The 22746-nt window shown below is 38.1% G+C and overlaps 1 protein-coding gene across 1 annotated transcript in view; it reads right to left on the reverse strand.

The window, feature by feature from the left end:
* RHOBTB1 (Rho related BTB domain containing 1) overlaps positions 1–7326 on the reverse strand; it is a 114926-nt gene extending 107600 nt beyond the window's left edge. Inside the window, exon 1 of the mRNA XM_055274414.2 lies at positions 7226–7326. The gene's annotated coding sequence lies outside the window, so the exon portion shown is untranslated. The remainder of the gene's footprint in view (positions 1–7225) is intronic.
* Between the last annotated feature and the right edge of the window lie 15420 nt (positions 7327–22746).

Here is a 22746-nt window from a genome sequence, read left to right on the forward strand (position 1 = left end):
TGTTGCTGGCTCTAGAGATAAATCAAGCTTTTGTTTCTCAGCTCGCATCCAGAAATGTCATTCAAAGGCACAAGAGAGAGCTAAGCAACATAGAACATAGTTCCTTTCTTCTTCTACTTCTTCTTCTTTTTCTTTTTTAAATAGAACATTGTTATTTTGAAGAACTACTTATACAAAACCTGTAATCCACTCAACACATTTTTAACATTGTCAATGTCCCTTTGATTCTCAATGACAAAACATGTCAGACGGTCCTCCACTCACTTCCTTTTATAGAGGCCATTAATATAGAAATACCTCCTCTTCTTCTATGAAATGATAAATGGCTGGCTGGAGATGTCTGAAACACTGCCAGATCTCCCCGTATGTATCATGTGTCACCAGCAATAATAAACAGTGACTAATCTTTGGTCATAAATTATATTTATGGCTTCCTTGTCATCAGTAGGTAAGTATTTTCTCGAACCAGGTTCAAGGCTCTAATATTTATGCTAGGAACATGTGTGCTAGGAAAAGTGTGCCTAGGTTCAAAGGAAACTAATCCTCATTTGTTTTTTCATTTAATTGCTTGTGGAGCTTGTCATTTTCATCTGTATCTACCTCTTTTTCCCTCAGGATTTACCCAGGAGTGTTTTGATCATGATTCTAATTTATCCCAGTAAATTTACCATTTTGGTGATAACAGTGTCTTGCCCAATAGGAAAAATAATAAGGAAAGGAATATGGCTAAAATGCAAACTTACCTAGTTAAAGTTTATCAATGGTCAAAAAGAAAATACAATGAAACCATGCCCTCCATCTCACAAATCCAGCTGTGGGTAAGGGGATCAAAGTTTTCCTAAACAAACTATAATAAAGGCAGAACACCAGAATATGCAATCACTATATTGCAGAATGGCAAATTAAGGCTCTGAGGGAAAAGAAATGAGGTGAATAAGGGTGCAATTTGACTTCAATTCAATTTAACCAATACCAGGCACTGGAGTACATGGTTGGGATACACCAGTGAAAGTCAACAACAATCATTGCCTGCCTGCAGCTTATGTTTTAGATGAGGGAGAAAGACTGTAACAATGAGTGAATTACATCATTTATCAGAAGTTGGCAAGTATCAAAGAGAGAAATAAATCAGAAAAGGGAACTAGGAAGTGTGGGAAGAGATTGCATTTTTAGAAGGGTAGTTAGTGAAGATCTTATTGAGAAGGTGAGATTTGAACAAAAGACTTCATGGAAGTGAGAGAGCAGGTCATGGATGTGTGACTGAAGAAAATATCCCAGACAGAGGAAACAGCAAGTGAAAAGGTCATGAGGCAGAAACATACTATATGTTCTGGCAGGGTAGCTGGAGTAGAGTAGAATGGGAGAGGGAGGAACCGGAAGAAAGTGAGGTCAGGCAGGTCACTGCTGGCTGACTCTGTGTGAAACAGGGAGCCAATGGAGGATTCTGAGTCAAGGAGCAAAATTATATGATTTATACTTTATTGAAAAAAGACTGTAGAAGGCAAGGGTGGAAGCAAAATTATCAGTTAAATTCATTAAAATTAATAGTTCAACTCTCCTCTTTGCATTAGCTTAATGAATATGAGCAAGACATTAATGATAGGTGATAGTTTAAAATTAAATGCAAACATACTAGAGTTGTAACTACACAAAGCTAAAACTAGCTGGAAGAGAGAATTCAACACAAAAATCAATAAATGTCCACTGGACTAATTGGTAAGTTGAACACATTTTTGACTAAGGTTATGAATATACGATAAAAAATGATTAAACTTTGGGAACTTCAAGCATTGAATGCTAAGGAATAGATTAAAAATGTCCCTCCTTAACATTGTCTGGGTTGTGGAATTAAACAAGTGTCTATTATGACATTGAGATGCTCTTCTCAGGTACCTTTCAGTCCTTTGCTTATTGAGAGTTTTAAGTTGGGGAAACATGAGTTAAGCAGAAAGCATACCACCAAGAAAAATGAAGGAACCCAGAGTTTGGATTAATTGTGAATGTTTTATTTTCAAACTTAGAACATACGAATGATGGCAACACACATAAAAAGTGGGGTCTTCTCTGGGGAATAAAGAAAAAGGAAAAATCTAAACATTGATGAAAGGTGAATTTAGAATTCAGCCTTCTACTCAACCTTCCTGGCAGTAGAAATGATTAGGTTATGAAACAGAGTTCTTTCCCATCTCTCCTGAGCTGTTTAAGTTTAGAACAAACTGGGGCTGAAAAAGTGTCAAATTTCACAGTAGGAATACCCATTCAAAGAGCCACTTCCCTCTCTGAAGTAGGTTACTACATTCACCTGGGGAAATTTGTAATGGTTTATAATTAAGTGGCTAATTAAAAAGTGGATTATCAACTATATTAAAGTACGCTAGAAAGATGTGTATATTATTCATTCTTTAATTTTGGAAATCTGCCATTTCCTTAAAAATATCCTTACTGGGAAATTCCATATTTGATATGTAAGTTTTCTTTTTTCTTCAGAAATGAATTTTTTTGAAGTGAGTCTAAGATTTTTGTTTATTGAGGTAACAAATGTAATTTGAAGTTTCTCTGTCAGTAAAAAGTACTTAACATCATAGTTGTCATTCTTTACAGTGAGAAGAGAAGGCTATAATTAGAACTACAAGGCAATGCAAAGTCCCCAGAATTACTTTAGAGTCAAAATAATAAAGATGATGAAAATAATAACTGTTTTCATTTACTCACTTCTCATATATGCCAAATATTTTGTGTCTCAATTCTCTCAAGAGCCCTACGAGGTAAACTTATGCCCATTAAACAGATGAAGAAACTGAGGGCAGAGAAATTAGGTCAATTATCCAAGGTCACACAGCTTGAAGATTGTAAAGCTGAAATGCAAACTCTGACCTCAAAACTCTTGCATTAACCAAGATTTTTTTTCCCCTTTAAAATAGTTTAGCATCAAGTCAAAACTATTTTGATGCATTCAACTGGTTTTGAAATTGATAATATTCATGTATCATATAACCAATTAATCAAGATCTTATATTAATCAGACCATATTTCTGAGCCATTTGTCCAAATATTAGCTTATTTTATAAAGTAAAACATGATCATCAAGAGACTCCTGATGCATTACTAACAGCAGAAGTTAAAAAATTAACAGTCACTTGGTACTATAAGTTACTTTTTTTTTTTTTTTACACGGAGTTTCGCTCTTGTTGCCCAAGCTGGGGTGCTAGGGTGCGACCTCGGCTCACTGCAACCTCTGCCTCCTGGGTTCAAGTGATTCTCCAGCTTCAGCCTCCCAAGTAGCTAGGATTACAGGTGTGCACCACCATGCCTGGCTAATTTTCTGTATTTTTAGTTGAAATGGGTTTGCACCATGTTAGCCAGGCTGGTCTCAAACTCCTGACCTCAGGTGATCCACTGGCCTCCGCCTCCCAAAGGGCTGGGATTACAGGCGTGAGCCACTGCGCCTGGCCTGTAAGTTACTTTTTATTTGTCTTTTTCTATTTCTTCCAATTTCTAAGAAGATTAAACGACTACTTTCTGAGAAATTAAATGGCGGCCCCTGAACTTCGCTATAATCATATCTATGTGCCTTCTAGACTAGTCAAGTATTAAGCGGGTCACTCTACTCCTAAAGGCACCTATATATTGGCCACTTCAAGTGGATAACTTAGCAGATAGGCATGACTAACTGTACTGGGATGGGCTTGCTGAACTGTTGATAGTACTCAGTACTGATACCATTTGGGTGATGTGGAGTTCCTTCTCAAATGACAACAGTAACAACATAATTATACTAATATTTTTGAGGGTGTATTGTGTATGAGGCATTGTGCTCATTGCATATATTACTTCACATTACTCCAGGGTTTCTCAACCTTGATACCACTGATTTTTTTGGCCAGATGACTCTGTTGTTGGGGGCCGTCCTGTGCATCTAGGGATATTAGCAAGCATCCCTGGCCTCCCTAGATACCAGTAGCACACTCAACCCCTCCAATCGTTATAGCCAAAACGATCTCCAGTCATTACCAAATGTCTCCTGGCGGGCAAAATTTCCTCCTATTGGGAACCTCTGTTTTACTTCCTCTACGACTCTAAGAGGCTGATACTGTTAGACTAATATTACTGATGAGGAAATTGTGGCTCCCAGAGACTTATGTAAAATGCCTAAGTTCCCACAGATAGTAAGTTACAGAGCTAGAATGCATGTAGACTGTCTCACTCTTGAACACAGTGACATTGAGGTTGAAATTCGCATGTGAATTTCATGTGTATTTCATTTGCCCTCTTTCCTCTTCTGCTCCTTCTTATGGTGGGCATGGAGCAGTGGGAGGGAAAGGCGGTGCACATGACATAGGGCACAGAACTTTTATTTTTCCATGGTCTTTTAATCGACAGATTAATTCCATTTTAACTGGAATTCTGGAAACTAATGAAAAAAATTACAAGTGCTAGATGGTCTATTCTCAGTGTTCTTGAATCTGTCTGATTTAATTCTAACCAATTAGCATGCCATTATGGAGGAATATTATGTTGGGAATCAATATTAAGCTAAATACTAATATTTTATTCAGTATTAAAAATTTATACAAATGGTAATACAAGTGCTTTATCCCTACTTTCTCTAAATGAGAAGAAATGCTTCCTTAGGGCAATTCCAGTGAAAATGATATCTTCTTAGGAGACTATTGGTATTACACTTTACATAGATCATTGCTTAAATGAATCAATAACAATTAACTGAATGAAATTTGCTTATTATAAGACATATGAGTTTTTCGGGGTATCAAAAATTGTTTTTCTTCTTATAGTTATAGTGTAATCCCATGTTAAGATGAGAACAAAAGCACATTATTGTCCAATATTGTTCTATGTAAAAGAATAAAATAAGTGTCATGCTTGTCCTGATTTTAGGATATCATTTCTTTCTTTCTTTTTTCCTCTTGGATACTTTACTCTTTATTGATTCAGATATAATACTGGGCTGGAATTTTTGAATCTAAATGTATTCAGATTTTGCATTTTACATCTTTGCAAAGAGGAATACACCTAGATGCACTCTAATACACCTAAACACTGAAATAGGTGAGCATGTAATAACTCCCTAAAGAAAGTTTAGTAAGGCATGATTTCCAAACTAGATTTCAAACCTGCTTTCCAAATTGTGCCCCTGGGTACCTTCCCCAATGTCTGGCCTTGCCTTGCTACACAGCATGGACCCTGCAGAGCTTCCCGGCCCCGCCCTCCTTCTGGCCAGTCCCTCTACTTCTTCTACCTCCTAATTTCAGTATCTTTTTCAAGCTTCCAAGGTAGGGTAGCAATGAAAGGTTTCCATAGTTTGGATGTAATGAAGACGTTTACAATTTTTATCACTTACGTACTTTAATTCCCAACTTCTTGGTCAAACATTTGACAACTACCTGAAAACTATACCATTTAAAATCTCTCTAACTTTCTGAATTATTGTACTCTGTTCTTCAGTATTAAAACTAGAAAAGTTTTGCTCCATATTTTTGCTCCAATTGGGTAGGCAAGATCAACTGGTTAATACGCACGTACCTTGAAAAGCGTGCTTGTAATTCTAAAGGCATATTAGAAGTTAAAAACTGACATGCAAAATCAAAGGAAAAAAATCATTGAATAAATTAAGTTAACTGAAACATTAGAGATTGGAAGTCTGTTCAGCATAGTAATCACCATTACGAATAGGAAAATTTAAACTAAAAAAATAACATTTAATGGATTGACTTTTCTAAAATATTGATAGGATTTTATTAATAAGTGTTTTATGCATATGGCTATTCTGAATGTTCCTTTAAAAATGAAAGACTACAGCCTTAATGAGAGATATTATTACATGAACATATTTGAATCTGGCTTATGAAACATAGGGCTTGAGAATTTGAAATGTGTGCATAAAATGCAAATAGATTTAATTAACTGAAAACCCATAAGACAGAACTTCTTCAAATAAGCAATTACTTTGGGGACTAATAGTGTAAATAGGATCCTGGTTCATTAGCACAAATACCCATATGAGAGAAGGATCAGCAAATTTTATTCTTTATTTATGTACACATGGTAATATCTCATTAATTTGGGACTTCAATAAATTTAAAATCTTTTGATAATTTGTTCATGAGCTGGGTGGACGTTTACTTTTGCTTTGTAAATACTTTATTTATAGGTGAATAATATATGGTGTTTTAAACATTTATTTTCAGTCTTATGTACACTTTTTAGACACAGAATAAACAATTTTCAAGGAACCTCAGGCACTTTACAAGTTCCTACATACATCCAATCTATATGCTAATAACAAAATGTTCATATGATTTATTATAACAGGTCTCCTTAAGGACTTCTACTTTATTATGATTTGTTGAAGTTACTATATGTAGTTAAAGGTAATAAAAGCCACATTTGTTTAAGAGTTATCTATAATTCAGCTTTCCCACAAATTCAGATATGCCCACCATCTTAATTCTTTGGAATAAATGAAATTTTACAATATTTGCAGCTACACACAGAGAGTTTTTCTTTTAAATATGCATTAGAACATATAAACATATGAAGAAAAATAAAATACAATGAAGAGTGAAAATAACAAATAATATTATGGGTGGACAAAGGAGAGTAAACCGTCCATTTCAAATAATTCTACGTTTTTTAGGCACAATACTCTGGGGAAAAAACTCAATAATGTGGACCTTTTTTCAAAAGCTGATTTTACTCACTTGGGATGACTCTAGTTCTAATAAGATTTTCTAATTAAAGACATTCAGTGCCCAGGCCAAAAAGGGCGGATGCTCCAAGCTAAGGCATCTGGGAAAAAGAGAAATGCCATGCACAGCAATCTGGTCATTTCTAAATCTTCCTTGTATATGGCCATGACTTTTCAGAGTCCACATGTCAATTTCCTGTACAAAATGCTACGCACTGAAGAATTTTAACTGTGTATAAAGTGGGTAGAAGAGTTATATTATTTTAGTAATCAAAACTCATATGTAGGTCCAAATGACTCAAATTCTAAACCAGATAAAACATATTCAACTAGAATTTATAAAACCCGTAATTGAACTAAAAAATGAAATATTTCTATTTTTTGTGAAACATAAGGAAGACAATCTAGATATTTTTCATAAGTTATGCCATCTTTACACAATATGCTTTTCCATTTCTTTGTTAAATATTGTAAGAAAGGGGTAAACCATTTCTGTTACCTAAATTAGCAGTTACTCACCATATGAAGGGGGAAAATAAACTTCAATTCCATTTTCATAACTTAGTCAAGAATGCTTGATGAAGAGGCCTCTTTCATGTGCTTCCTGATTATTATAAAACCTAGGAAAGAGATATATACAAGCATGGAATGTTTCACTATCAAGAAGAAAACCACTCAAATAATATTAGTTTCATGTCAGTGATTATTTCTCATGAGAATGAGAAGTATGCCAGCCAACTACATGCCATTTACAAATCTCCTAGTTGCTTACAAAAGTTAGAGCAAAGAAGGCTGAAATGACTACTGCCTTTGAAGACAGAATATCTGGGGTCAAATTGCACTCATAGTTTTCATCTGAGTGAACTTTTAAGTCCTTAACTTCGTGGTGATGCTGCCCTCATCTTCCAGGTGGAAGTAATAATACCAGTTACTCAGTGGGACTGTTTTGATAGTCAAATGAGATAATGTTTGGAAACTAATTTAGTTAACAGTAAAATTATTTATTTATGCCATGACTTTCTTTTTACCTTGAGGATTTGAGGTGTTTTCCAAGAAATTAATGAAACATAAATAAAAGATATATATATATATTATATATATAGGCCATATATACTGGTCAACACAGTTGAAGTGATTAAAGTTATAATTTGGATTTGAATTTCTTGGTAATTTAGGTGAAAGGAAAACAAAGTCCTATTCTTAGGAGAAACCCTGTAAGTCCTATTCTTAGGAGAAAACATACCACTTCCTCCAAAGAAACCAAATATTTTATCCTCCTAATAAAAAATTCATTGAGAAATTTTTCATGTAAAACCTGAAATAGAGGCATTGAGATAAAATGGACTATTTTATGAGTATGACTGACTACCCAATATAAAAACTGAAAGGCAAAACAGTACTTTTGCTTGGAGGTAGTTATTATTGCTGTAAAAACTGTATTATTCCTAGAAACAAACCTGAAGCTTGAATCAGGAAAACCTTAAATATAAAACCAATAACTCCCAATTAGCAAATCATCCAGCTCTCCTCCCTTTCTGTGCCTCTCTAACAAAGACACAAGCAGCTTCTTTACTAAGTCATTTTCTCAACAGTAAGGAGGAGTTTCTGAAGGAAATTGTTGATTGCCAGTGGCTCCAGGCCAGTTGCTGCTCATTAATGAGTAAGGGCAGAGCTGCAAAAATGAAGTGTGGACCCAGATGTGAGACAAAACGGACAGCTGCACAGCCCATTTCGTGGGGCCATGCCACAGGGAAAGGAAGATAAAGAGAAAAGGCACAACCTAGTGATTGTATCAGTGAAACAAATCACAGCATGAGGCCTCTTCCTTGAAATCCACATCTTTTACTTGACTTCCCTGAAACCTCAATTCCCATCTCAAGAAACTCCCCTGAATTTTCTTCTTCTGGCTTCTCTTCTTCTGCCTTCCCTTAAACATGGGCCTTCCACAAGGTTCTCCACTTGGCAGCAACTTCATTCACATCTAGAGCTTAAATTACATCTTCTTGGATGCTTTTGTGAACTAGATCTTCATCCCCATCCTCTCCTGAATTTGCCTTTTTTCCCTGTTCCTTAAAATCAATGGCACTGCCACTCTCCCTGGTTTGACACTTGGCATCATCTTCATTCTCTTACGCCCCAAAACACACATATCCAATGATTAGATTATGGCCATCTTGCATACAAAAAGCCCTATTTCCCATTGACATATCCAAGGTCACCGTCATAGTTCAGAAACTCACCCACCATCCTCCATCTCCCATGTAGGAAATGACCTCTCATCTAATGTATTCCTGCTTCCAATCTCCCATCATTTCCCAGGTTTCCGGGTGCTTCTAGCCTTTTTCTTAAACCTCATGCTTCTCCCCTTGCTTGAAAAATTCTAACAGCTCTTCAACAGACCTCAACAGGACAAACTTTTCAAGCACAGCTTTCCAAGATCTGAGATCAATACGTTTTACCACTTTCCACATAACCTCTCTAGACATTCTAAACCATCTCCCCTCACTATCAAACGCTCCCCACCCCCTAACCCCTGCCAAAAGTTGCTTCCTGCCTCTGAGACCTTGGTTAGTAGCTTTCTGCCGTCTGAAATGCTCATCTTTTTTTTTTTTGTGACGGAGTCTCGCTCTGTCCCCCAGGCTGGAGTGCAGTCGCGTGATCTCGGCTCACTGCAAGCTCCGCCTCCCAAGTTCACGCCATTCTCCTGCCTCAGCCTCCCGAGTAGCTGGGACTACAGGCGCCCGCCACCACGCCCGGCTAATTTTTTTTGTATTTTTATTAGAAACGGGATTTCACTGTGTTAGCGAGGATAGTCTCGACCTCCTGACCTCGTGATCCGCCTGCCTCGACCTCCCAAAGTGCTGGGATTGCAGGCGTGAGCCACCATGCCCAGCCTGAAATACTCGACTTTTAACACACAGTTGTATTTATTTATTTCAAAGAACTAAGATTTTATTTTTTTAAAAAATATAATTTCAACTTTTATTTTATATTCAAGGGATATATGTGCAGGTTTGTTACATAGATATAATGTGTGATGCTGAGGTTTGGGGTACAAATCATCCTGTTACCCAGGTAGTAAGCATAGTACCCAATAGGTAGTTGTTCAGCCCTTGCCCCTCCCTCCCTCCCTATCTAGTAGTCCCCAGTGTCTGTTGTTCCCATCTTTATGTCCATGTGTACCCAACATTTAGCTCCCACTCATAAGTGAGAATATACGGTATTTGGTTTACCATTTCTGTGATAATTCACTTAGGATGATGGCCTCCAGCTGCATTCACATTGAGGCAAGGGACATGATTTTGTTACTTTTATGGCTATGAAGTATTCCATGGTGTATGTACACCACATTTTCTTTATCCAATCCATCACTGATGGGCACCTAGGTTGATTCCATGTCTTTGCTATTGTGAATAGTGATGCGATGAACACATGAATTAACAGCAAGTTTAAATGCCACCTCCTTCAGGGGTCTTCCTGAATCCTTGGTTAAGAATTCATTGTACCCTCCTCTTCTACAAACCAAGGATCCTTAATTGTACCCTTCCTGTGAAAGCCGCATTTATAGTACTCTGGCTTTATTCTAGATAGCTATACAAGCAGCAGTGCCTTTGCTATCAGGAAGTTTACAGTCTAGCTAGAGAAACCTTGCTTTATTCACATTTCTAACTTCCATGGGGTAATATTCAATGCTCTAAAAATTATAGGAGATTGAAGGATATTTTCAGTCAAATAGCACTGTGAAAGGCTCTGAACATAGGGTTAAGGACACCATTTTAGAAAATATTTTATAATAATAAGTGACAACAGCAAGACTGTCTGATTTGAAAGACAAAAAGAATGAAAAGAGAAAATGAGAGAGAGAAAAAAGTAGAAGTTGATGTGCAATTTTTCTCTTAAAACACAAATTTGACTATTTTATAAAAATCAAGTAAGTATTTACATCTGAGAAAAAATGTTGCACTTGTTTTAAGACATCAGATTACAAAATGCATTTGAGATTATCACATGAATTTATTTTATGGCATAAGTATATTTTATGGTAGATTTTCCATGAGGGATGGAATATGTCTTCCTGGTGCCTGTCCTCGTCCTAATGCCTAGTACATATAAGATAGGTTGATATTTGTTGAATGAATAAATGTTTACTCAGCCTTATCTCTCTCCAGTTGCCCCCAATCTCTAACTTCCTCTTCATAGGCAAACCACTGCAAATAATCATAGACACTTATCTTTCTTCTCTTACCTCCCAGTGACAGCTCACAGCAGTGCAGTCTAACCTCTGCCTTATCACCTTGTTTCCTGTTCTGAGACAGTGACGTCCACTCTACCCCTACTCTGGGTGGGGTACCAACTTTGGTGCTGAAGCAGAAGCAGGAAGGAAAACTGAGGCTGCAGCTCACGGAAGTCCCCAAACATGTGCTCTGTGATGTCCCAGGCTCCCACCACCCCTGCCCTGCTCCCCACACAGCAATGCAAGCAGGTGGGAGAAGCAAGCCAGCACTGCTTTGTGACATTTTTTTACCCTGGCTGTAGGAGCACCACTGATGGGAGAAACAGGTGGGGCTGTGCTCATACAATACTCTTGGTATTCAGGTTCAATCTTTTCTCTCCAATTCAGACCTCAGAACCTCAGACTTTTTTTTTTTTTTTTCTGAGACAGAGTCTCACTCTGTTGCCCTGGCTGGAGTGCAGTGGTGCGATCTCAGCTCACTGCAAGCTCCGCCTCTGGGGTTCACGCCATTCTCCTGCCTCAGCCTCCCGAGTAGCTGGGACTACAGGCGCCTGCCACCACGCCCGGCTACTTTTTTGTATTTTTTAGTAGAGACGGGGTTTCACCGTGTTAGCCAGGATGGTCTCGGTCTCCTGACCTCGTGATCCGTCCGCCTCGCCTCCCAACGTGCTGGGATTACAGGCGTGAGCCAGTGCGCCCGGCCAACCTCAGACTGTTCTATACTCAAACTCCATCCTAGTTTCTCTCTCTTTCTAGTGGTCACCAATAGGCCAATGATTTTTTTTCTCTATCTTGTCTACTCCTCAAGAATCTTTTTGAGACAGATGTAAGACACGAACATGTAAAATACTCTCAACCAGGCAGGACGACAGACAGAACTAGTTACAACTGTATTTCCTGTACATATCACTTAGCAATTTCTCTTTATTTTAATTCAAAAGTAATTCTCCCCTGACCAGTACCCTCCCTCCGTGCTCGATAAAACACACATTTCTCAGTCTTCTTTCAACTCAGCTGACCACTGCTACTTTCCTAGAACCCTTGCTCCTCTGCCCCCCATGACCCAGGAATCCCTGCGTTTCCTTCTGCTTCTTTTGCTATTCTTTCATCCTCTGTGGGCTCATCTTTCACTACTGGGCCATTATGGGTTTGATTTCCTCCAGGCATTTTGGTCTCAGTGTTTTCTTCTATAACTTGCTTCATTATCTTTCTCTAAGCAATCTTATCTGCCTCCAGACCTATGAATGTCATGATGAGTCAGAAGTTTATATCTCTGACAAGCCCCACACCCATAATCCAATGTCTGTCTGCTGTCTCCTGTGATGTCTCAAGACATCTCAAACTCAACACATCCAACACTGAACTTAGCATCTGTTTTCAAACACATGTTCCTCCTCCATTGTTCCCTGACACTTCCTCATGGGGTGCACATAGATATCACAGAAGGTGGCCTTTCAATTTTACCTCCTACGTATCTCTTGAATCCATTCACCTTTTGGAAGTCACTAATACCTCATCCTTCTCCTTTAGGCCAGGGTATCACTATCTCTCTACTGAAATATTTCACTGATCTGCATACTTTTCCCCCTTGCCAACCCATATTCCACATGGTAGCTAGAAATATATTTTCAAAGTGTAAAACTGATGATGTAACTAACTACAGCACTCCCCACACCCTCACCAAAAAAACCAAAAACAAAAATCCTCAATCTTCTCACTGGTCCTGGGATAAAGGCATATTTCTTGATATGGCTAAAAAGCTCCGATGGTGATGGGCCTGATGACATCTCCAGACTTAAGCAGTTCACTCCTCTTCTGTATTCCAGACAGTGTGGCCTTCCCTCAGTATTTTTTTTTTTTTTTTTTTTTTTTTTTGAGACAGAATCTTGCTGTGTCACCCAGGCTGGAGTGCAGTGGCGCAATCTCGGCTCACTGCAGCGGTGCAATCTCGGCTCACTGCAGCCTCTGCCTCCTGGGTTCAAGCAATTCTCCTGCCTCAGCCTCTTGAGCAGCTGGGATTACAAGCGCATGCTACCATGCCCAGCTAATTTTTGTATTTTTTTTGGTAGAGACGGGGTTTCACCATGTTGGCCAGGCTGGTCTCGAACTCCTGATCTTGTGATCCGCCCGCCTCAGCCTCCCAAAGTGCTGGCATTACAGGCATGAGCCACTGCGCCCAACCTTCCCTCAGTCTTTCATGCTGCCTGTTCTGTCTCCTTCTAGAGGACTTCCCCATGTAGCATGCCTTCTGCATGTATGCCTGGTCTAGTTGATGCCTGTGCATCATTTGGATCCCATTTTACAGAACCTTCTATCTCTCTTTTGTAGCACTTAGAACAGTTTTGATTCCATATTCATATGTGTCATTCTTTTATTGTCTGTCTTCCCTCCTAGTCCATAGGCTAAATGGAGGCAGAGAGTATCTGATGCAATTCGGTGTCTAACACATAGTAGATTATGAATAAAGACAACTTTTTTGAAAGTGTGAGTGTGTGAAATAAGTATGAAAAGATATACATTCAGTGAGAAACGTGTACCTCTAGGCTGGCATTTAAAAATCCAACTCAGGATTTTTAAACGCCAGGCTAGGGGTACATTTTGCACAGAGTTGGGGTCAGTCACAAGAGCATTGAGAGCTTTGAATGGATATAAGAAATGAAAGTAGGAAGATTTCCGTTCTCATTCAGGCTTAGTAGTGGGTGAATGGGAATGATAGGGGTTTTTGAATGAAACACTTCACCTGAGCAGATGCAACTGGTTTTATGATATAAGATGTGTGCTAAGATATGAAGGTAGTATTTTCCAAACCTATTATCTTCATTTTTGCTACTGTATATATTGAATAAGAGTCACTGCAAGGGGAGGAAAGGAGGACAAAGTCCACAGACATGCTGGAGGGGACACAAAGGAGAGAAGATATTTCAAAAATGCCTAAGTCTCTGGATTGTAGATATTCTGCTGGATATGCCTTTTTATATCTTAGCTTCTAAAATTCATGTCATCAAATGCAATATAATTGTCTCTGCTTCCATATGGTGACAGAATTCTAGCAACTGTATCAGGATCTCAATAAATAGGCAAAACTCAAATGTTGCATAAGATGTTTTCCCTCAGTCACATTTTTCTCATGCCCCCAAATCATGAAACACAAATTTTGTAAATTAGAATAGTTTCAGTTATGAATGCACTTTTGCAATTATGAGAGTAAAAACATTCCACATTGAAATAAGAAATGCCATCTGATTTTGATCTAACACAAAGGGGAAAAAAACACATTCCATTTAAGAATGACAAATAAAGCTGTCAATGTGATCCATTTATAGCCCCTCAGAGAATGCCACAAATCCACATAATGTTCTAAAGAAGCTAGTTATTGTATTTGCTCTCTCAAGGAAAGAAAGCGTAGAAGTCCCAGATAGTCTCCTATCCAAGGAAACTAAGGTTAGCAGGAATAACTTGCTTTAGTCAATGTCCTAGGTGCATGCCTCTTTAAGAAGAGAATGAGAGCTTCGGGCATTTTATTAAATAGTGTGTAACAATGGAAATGGTGGAATGACGGAGGGGAAGTGTCTCTCTGCTTGGTTAGGTAAAAAGAGGGGCTGTAAGAAAACGGAGAAAACCCATTGTCTTCATTGCACCAGCTCCATCTCTCCTTACTGGTGTAATGAGGCCTCCTTCCAAAGGTCTACTGCTGACAAAAATTACAATAAGCCATAAAACCTTAATTATAAACATTCAAAGTGCTAGTCATTTTAAAGCATTTTTTAATGGGTTATTTCAGGCTCACCTACAAGGGCACATACCAAAAACAAAACACCAGAAATATATCTCTTTATACCTTATTACAATACTCAAGCTTTCTTCTTTTAAGAGGTAGTTTCTATTATATACATATACATATATTCATGCATAAGTATATATAAAATATGACCCTCTGCAAGGCATAACTGATTTTTTTCTCCTTTGCATTGCCTGCTCAAAAACTGAGAACAAAATTTATTACTGTCTTCTAGCAAGAGTGTTGAATTTCATGGCATAAATTTTGAGTACGAATCTCTCTCATGGCCCTATCTTATGTTCTTAGCCTTATTTTTTTCCTTCGACTCATTTTTTCTTACCTATTTGAAATACATTTTATATTGCTGTACGGTATATATTTTTATTAGCCTTTTTCTGTAGGCCCTAAATCCTTTCCAGCATATAAATAAAATATATAACATTTATAGGTAGTCTTTTTTTTTCCTCTGGAGGGTTGCAAAATTCTCCAAAGGCAACATGTAATTGATTACTGTAAAAATATGAGCATTAAAATTTATAATTCTTTTGTAGTAATTAATTTTTTGGTGACATTTAGCTCAATAGTGCAATTAGATTTTCTTAATATTTGTATATACACTTTTAGAGCTGAGGTTCTTAGCCTGAGATCCATGAACTTAAATTATATGCAAAAATTGTGTATGTAAATTTTCATTAAGGAAGAGTTTCAAAATTTTAATCCAATTCTGAAAGGTAAATGTGACTCAAAAGATTAGAAATTATTGCTATGTGTTAAGATAACACTAAAAAACCATACCCTGATCTTTATTAATTCAACAAATTGACAAAATATTTGTTGAGTATCTATGAAATGCCTGGCACTATAACAGATCCTGGGAAGACAACAGTAAACATGTAGGCTTGACCTCTGACCTCAGGGTACTTCCTGTCCAGTAAGGATGAGGATAAACAATTAAAAAAAGAAATAATCACCTGGTAATATGCTACAATAAATAAAACAAAATGATGTAATAGAAAGTGAGTGAGATTAGGTGGTCAGGGAGGACTTCTATGAGGAGGTGACATCTTATCTGGGCCAAGCACCATCTGAGGGAAGAATATTCCAGAGAAACGGAACAGCTAATAATGCAAAGACCCTATGGGAGAAACAGGCTTGTGAAAATGATAGCACTTCCAGAAAATACAAATGGTAGATCTCCAAGTTCACATTTTCCATAATACTTCGGTCTTGAAATATCAGCATGATCTTTCCCATCTCTCTTTTTTTAAAGTTAGATTTTCTAAAGTGAGGGAAAGATATCCTCAGGAAAAAAAATGCAATGCATTTTATTATACATTACATTCATTCAATAAATATTTGAGTCTACTATCTTTAAGGCACTGTGGGAGATGATCTCCAGGTGCTTAGCATAAACCAAATAAAAAATAACTGTCATACATGCAAGTATAATGTACCTTAAACCAATCTTGTATTGTTCCATCTCATAAGTTTATGAGCCAAGTAAATTCTAGGGCCCAGACACTTTAATGCACAAGAAACCCAAAGCTCTTTAGAAAGGCACCAATCACCCTGTTACAGCTGAAGATAGATAAGTAAAAAAAAAAAAAAAAAAAAAAAAAAACCATAATGAAAATTGTGGCTAAAAATTCTTTCAAATTTTCCAAGCCATGGAGTAACATTGTACTCCATGGCTTGGAAAATGGTCTAAACAACCCTGGCTGTGTACATCAATACATTAAGCTGTGACTAAAGATCATAAATAGCTCCCACATTATTACATGCTTTCCTGAACTAAATTCTTTATGAGTATATTAAAGAAAATAATATACCAGTAAGAGGACTATAGTGCTTTGGTCACAAAATTCCATGCTGCGAAATTCTTACAGGCTGGCAAATGCTTACTGTGTACCAGGCACCTTACTGAGGACTCAGTGCACATACCCTATGAGGAAGGGATATTACTACTTTTATTTTACCTATAGGAAGAAACTGAGGTTTAGAGAAGCAAAATGACTGGCCTGGGGGAGGAGCCATCAGAGATTGGAACCTAAGCAGTCTGGCTCCAGACCACCCAAGATATCATTTCCAAAACTAGTGGTCAGCCTTATTACCTACTCGAGGGAAACCTGGCTGCTTCACAAATTATCTCTGATAACCTCATTTTATCTTACTGTTTAAAAGGCTTTGGGGAACAACAATCACATGCTGATTAATTTAAATATTGGCCAAAAAACATGGTAAACCTGCTATTAAGAGTAACACATACAATTTTAAAATGTTTATTTGGATCAGAGTAAATTATTTGAATTATCCATAATATTTCCTCTTAGGAGAAATAATAAAGGGTTGAATGTACTTATTTTAAAATCCTCAGAAGTACACACAGCATTTTGCCCCCTTGTTTCTGCCCTTATTGTTTTTTGTTAATGCAATTTCAACTTGGAAAAGGGAGATTTTAAAGCTATATTCAAATCCAGAAATCAATCATTTTCCTCTTGTTTTCATTCCCCGCCCCCACCCCCCCAAAAAAAATCAGGTTCAAGCAGGTTGCTGAGACTTGTCCTTCTTGAACAATATTAGGGGCAGCAGGAGCATATCATAGTACTTATGCACCATTAATTGACTATTTATGCATTATCACACACTGTACTAAGCACCAAACAACTTCATTTTATTCTCACAACAACCCCATTAGTAGCTTCTATTATTATTTCCAATTCACAGCTCAGGAGATGGGGACTCACAGAAGTTGCTCACATGTCAAAGACCTCATAGCTCGTAAATGGAGGAGCTCGTACCAGGCTGATTGACTCTGGATCTTGGGCTTCCTATGATTTTTCTTATTCTTTCCTTTTGTTTGATCATGTTCTCCCCATTGACATATCAATGCAGACACTTTATTTTCCAACATGGGCAGTCTAAACCCTTCAGAAGTTAAGACTGTCCACATTCCAGTTCTTTTTTTTGTTGTTGTTTACCTGCCCAAACTGATTTATCAGTATTCTGAACTAAATACCCTCAAGGCCTGAGGGAATCTGCCTCCTTTCAAAGCTTCAGATGTCTTTCCACCCACAATCCAGCTAAATTCTACTGCTCTTTAAGGCCTAGTTCAACTATACTTTTCACAGTCACCTTCCAGACCTTTCCAGCCCAGAGAAAATAGCCTGAGGAATTTGCCTCGCTGTCCACCATTGTAGATGACCTGATGTCCCCCACTGTAGATGACCTGATGTCCCCAAGAGCTTCGGCAGCCTGGAACCCAAGGGATGGTAATGCGAGGCCTGTTGGAATGTGCCATGGGGGCATTTTTCTCAGGAGCACGTCCAGAGCTTTTATCAATTTCATTAAGCTTAACAACCACCACTCAGCACCCTTACTTCTAGAAACTAATGACACTGAACGCTAACGTTCTCTGATCAGGAATGCCAGATTTAGCAAATAAAAATATTTTATGGGAGACACAATTTTACTAAAACATGATTTGTTGTGTATTTGAATTCAGATTTAACTAGGCATCCTGTGTTTGATTTGCAAACTTATCCTGAATGTTTTGTAGATATTAATCTTATCTCTCAACTGTACAGAATGTAACCATCTGGAGAACAAGGGACTTCACTATTTCCTCATGCAACCTAACACTCAACTCTTATTACTACTTATCAATTTATTTTTGTGGTCCAATAGAAATGTTTTTGAACATGCTTGATTTGAGCCAATATCAAGTCTAGTAGCCACATCATGATTACACACACAGACACACACACAGACACACACACACACACACACACACACACATGGCTTTTGCTACAATGAAACAAATGTCATCATACCTAGTAAACAATTTTAATCATCTCTGCTATTAGCTGGATTCAAACACATTGAGTTCTTCCTAAAATATCTTTTTTTAAAAATATCCTCTTAGGAAGAATCTGGGGAAATTAAAACCATACCAAAATTGTTATTGGATATCAAAATGAGATCTTCAGACCACTTGATTGAGAAATCACCAAAGATATTTGTCAAAATGCAGTTGTGTGGGTGCAGTCTCAAACCTATTAACTCAGAACTGTGTAGAATGGCTCCAAGCAATCTGTGATTTTAAAAAGCCTTCCAGATGATTTTTATGCCCTCTAAACTTTAAGAACTGTTTGTTTATAAAATGTAATACTTTAGCAAGGATTGCTGTCTCTGTTAGAGAAGAAAAGTTATGATTTTGGTGCTTAAAGATAAGCCATCAATATTTTGAGGTTCAAACTAGCAATCATCTTTTAAATGTATCTTTAATCTATCACACCAGTGTTAAATGCTTAGCACTGTAAATTTTCTATTTGGACTGTCCAAGCATTTAAATAGAACTGGTAAACTAATGATAGGTATTAAAATGCTGCTTGATGGATTATTAAAATAGTAAATGTGTCACCGAAGTTTATAGAGACCAGAAGAAATTTAAAAATAGGCTATACATACTAAGATGTTCTAATGCTGCTGCTCAGGATTGGTCTGGGCAACCTAAGCCTCTTTTGAATTTCTGAAAGAAAGCATCATTGTCCAAAGCTCCTTACTCCTGTTGACCGGGTGGTCCTCACTATTTTTGATCTGAGTGAAAAGAATGCGGTTTATAAGTCAGAAGGCTTAGGTTCTATAGTTTATGGTCTGTTTTGGGGGGCTTCATTTTGCTCATCAATGAAACAATGGCTTAGACTATTAACTGATCTCTAAGGTATTGTCTAGACCTAAATTTCTATTATCATTCTGAGCTTCAGTTTCCTCTGCCGTAAAATATGGGGTTGTACTAGGTGCAGTGTGTCCATTTGTCCTGTGTGTCTGAGGGCGGCCCTGTCGTCTCCCTTATGGTACTCAGATCTCCATTCATAGTTCAGGCTCACCCTCTCTAACACTATAAGATCAATGATGCTTCATTTAGGCTTTCCCAAGGAAGGGACAATATATTAGCCATTCACACATGTCTTTTATAAGAGATGATTACTTATTCAAACATACTTACAGACCGACAACTATGTGCTATTCATCACTGTGCTAGGCCCTGGGAATACAGTAGTGAAAAAAGTCAGAAAACAGAGTTCTGGCCAATGCAGCCTACATTCTGATGGGAAAGTAAGGAGTGATGGGGAAGAAGATAAAAACAACAATCATATTAAACAAATATAAACAAGAGACTTCAGTTTGTAATCGGCTCCGTGAAGGATAACTGAGGGCTGAGATGGAGAAGAACAAAAGGGTGTTCAGAAGAAGCCTCCTAGAGGAAGTGCAAATTACTTAGACCTAAAGGAAGAAAAGAAGAAAAATGGGAAGGGAGGGGGTGGAAAAAGGGGAAGGGAGAGCATATTCTGGGATCCTGTGGGAGAAATAGCTCACGTGCTTGGCATCCAAAATCCTGGAACTGTCTCTTCTATCTCTGAGAGATAATTTAATCCAAAACTAGTGAAAGGAAAGCAGAGGCCCAGAGGGTTTAAAGGACTTCTCTGAGGTCAAATGGCTAATTAATAGAAGAACTCTTCCACACTTCAGTCCAGAATGTGAACTCTTCTTAGAGACTGCAACGCAGCAGGAAGTACCAGACTGTATTGGTTCAAATCCTGGCTTTTCTATTCATAAACTGCTCATCCTTGGGCATGAAAGCTTCTTTGAGCCTCAGTTTTCTTTTCTGTGAAACACAGACAATGCCTATCTCACGAGAATATTACAAGAATTTAATGAGATATTGTGGCACAGTGCCTAGTATATCACAGCTGCTCCGGAAATGCAAGCTCTTTTATTTTTCACCGAGTGCACTTTCACCTGTACCAACTTATTGTCAAGTCAAGACAAAGTAGAGCAGAGGTTAAGTTACTTGGATAAAGGAGGAGCGGCGGCAGAGGGAAGGTTGTAGAATACTGGAATGGAGCCTATTTAGCAACTGCGCATCCAAATTTTAGTGGAGGAAATGAAAAGAAAAGTCCACTAAAGTGGACAAGTGTCAAAAAAAGACATCCCCAACTTCATTAAGGTCAAAGCTTAACCTGCTAATGGTAAATCTAGAGTTGTCTACCTAAAACAACAACAAAAAAGATCCCTTGTATCAGTATTTATACTTAAAAGTAGCATATAAGAAACGGGTTTTACTCTAGGATGTCGGTAAACAGAAGAACGACACACTTTGTTATTCAAAATGTGCTAAGAGAAAAATGTTAATATGCCACTAAATCAACTGGGAACAAACCAATTATCTGCAGGATATTAAAATGATAGCTGGTGTTAAGGATGCTTCAAAACCAAGCCCATGATATTGGAAGAATCAATAATTAATCCAAGTAACTACACAGATTTTCTTCATTGTCTATGAACAAAACCACAGGTTGAATTCAACCTTAAAATGCCAAGAGGCATATTTCATGGATTAGACTAGAAAGCTCTGAGGCTGTTCCACAAAAACCTGCATGTCCTCCCTGTTAGGGAATGTTTATGGTTCAGACACACATGAACCAGGGCTGAATAATTTCTTAGTTTCAGAAGTTCACTGGGTCCCTCTTCACCCAACCATAAGGTAAATGCTATTTCATATACAGCTTTTTGAAATGCAGCTTATTTTATGATTCTCTGCTGTTGCTGCTTTATGGGAGAAATTTTATTTCAAAGTTTCATAGGATGTGAATTGAACTCGTTATTTTGCTCCAGATTCATTGTTTAATTGACAGGAAACATGAATCTAAATCATCTTATATGCATGGCAGAAGCAGCTACATAAATTTAACAATGGGTGGATTATTACTGTTTAGCATATTTATAGAATTTTAGACTCAGGAAGCATTTTACAAATCTTTTATTAGTTAATCCTTATACTTCCAAGTGCATCTGACAGGTGGTAAACAATGCTTTGGGGTTTAAATTGCCAATACATGAAAACTTTAATGGGGAAAAAGAAATCTACAGCCTTCCTCCTTGCTCCCAAATGTGCCTAGGGCACATTTTTGATACCTATTTCTTCTCACCAGAAACTAAGGCTAGCGGCCCAAGAAGCAGAGTTGCACACACTGAAACACTAGTAATAAAAAATATATACTTTGGGTTTTTTCCCAGATCTGGTGGCCAATACCAGGGGAGACCTTCTCACCAAGAGCAAGATGATGTGACAGGATTCTCAGCACACATACCTCTCAGTAATACGGCTCATAAAAAGGCACATAAAGAAGCAGTCAATTTCTCTAAAACTATACGGTAAACTTAGTTTCAAATTCAAATTCTAACAATGCCACACCTGCTGGACTCATTATTTGAGTGACATCACCAGTGATTACTTCTCTTAAAATACATGCATGTGCATTGAAAAATAAAACTCAGTTTAAACTAAGAGAATGTATATCTTCATTTTTTTAATTCCCGAGTATTAAAAATCAAGCGAGTATTCAAGCTCACTTGAATACCAGTTCAAACTTTGTATGAGTGCTCCAAAATACCCCATCTTCAGACACCACAAGGTGTGGCATAGCAGGGCAAAGAATGCCTCAATAAATCAAAGTCGAGTTCTTGACCAGACCTTTTTACAGCCTGGGGCTTTCACAGCTAACAAACCAAGAAAAATCAATCCCGCATCACCTTAGGGCCGGGGATGAGGAGCTGCAGATGCTGCGCCTACTTTCAGAAGACCCCAGTGTGGCACGTCCAGCCCAGATTCTTATTTTTTCTGACTGACAGTGACTTTATCTCTCTAATCCTTCTGGCCACCCCCGCCTCCGCCTGTGTGTGTGTGTGCGCGCGCGCGCGCGCGTGTATGTGTGTGTGCGTGTGCTGGAGGACGCTTAGGTAGGAGGGTGCTCAAGACACCCAGAGTATTCTGGAAGCAAGCACACTCTGGGTCCCTGTGCTTTGTCAGAGCAGCTGGGCTAGCTGTGAGGAGGTCAGCGAAAGGTAACCAGGTCACCCTCCTTTCAGGGGTGCAAAGGGATGCTCCAAGCTCTCGCGTCCTCATGAGCCTGCGGATGTGGGGACTGCGGGTGGGCACAGAGACCCCCCATAATCCCGCCCACCCTG

This window comes from Symphalangus syndactylus, chromosome 4 (assembly GCF_028878055.3).
Source record: "Symphalangus syndactylus isolate Jambi chromosome 4, NHGRI_mSymSyn1-v2.1_pri, whole genome shotgun sequence".
Lineage (NCBI taxonomy): Eukaryota > Metazoa > Chordata > Mammalia > Primates > Hylobatidae > Symphalangus > Symphalangus syndactylus.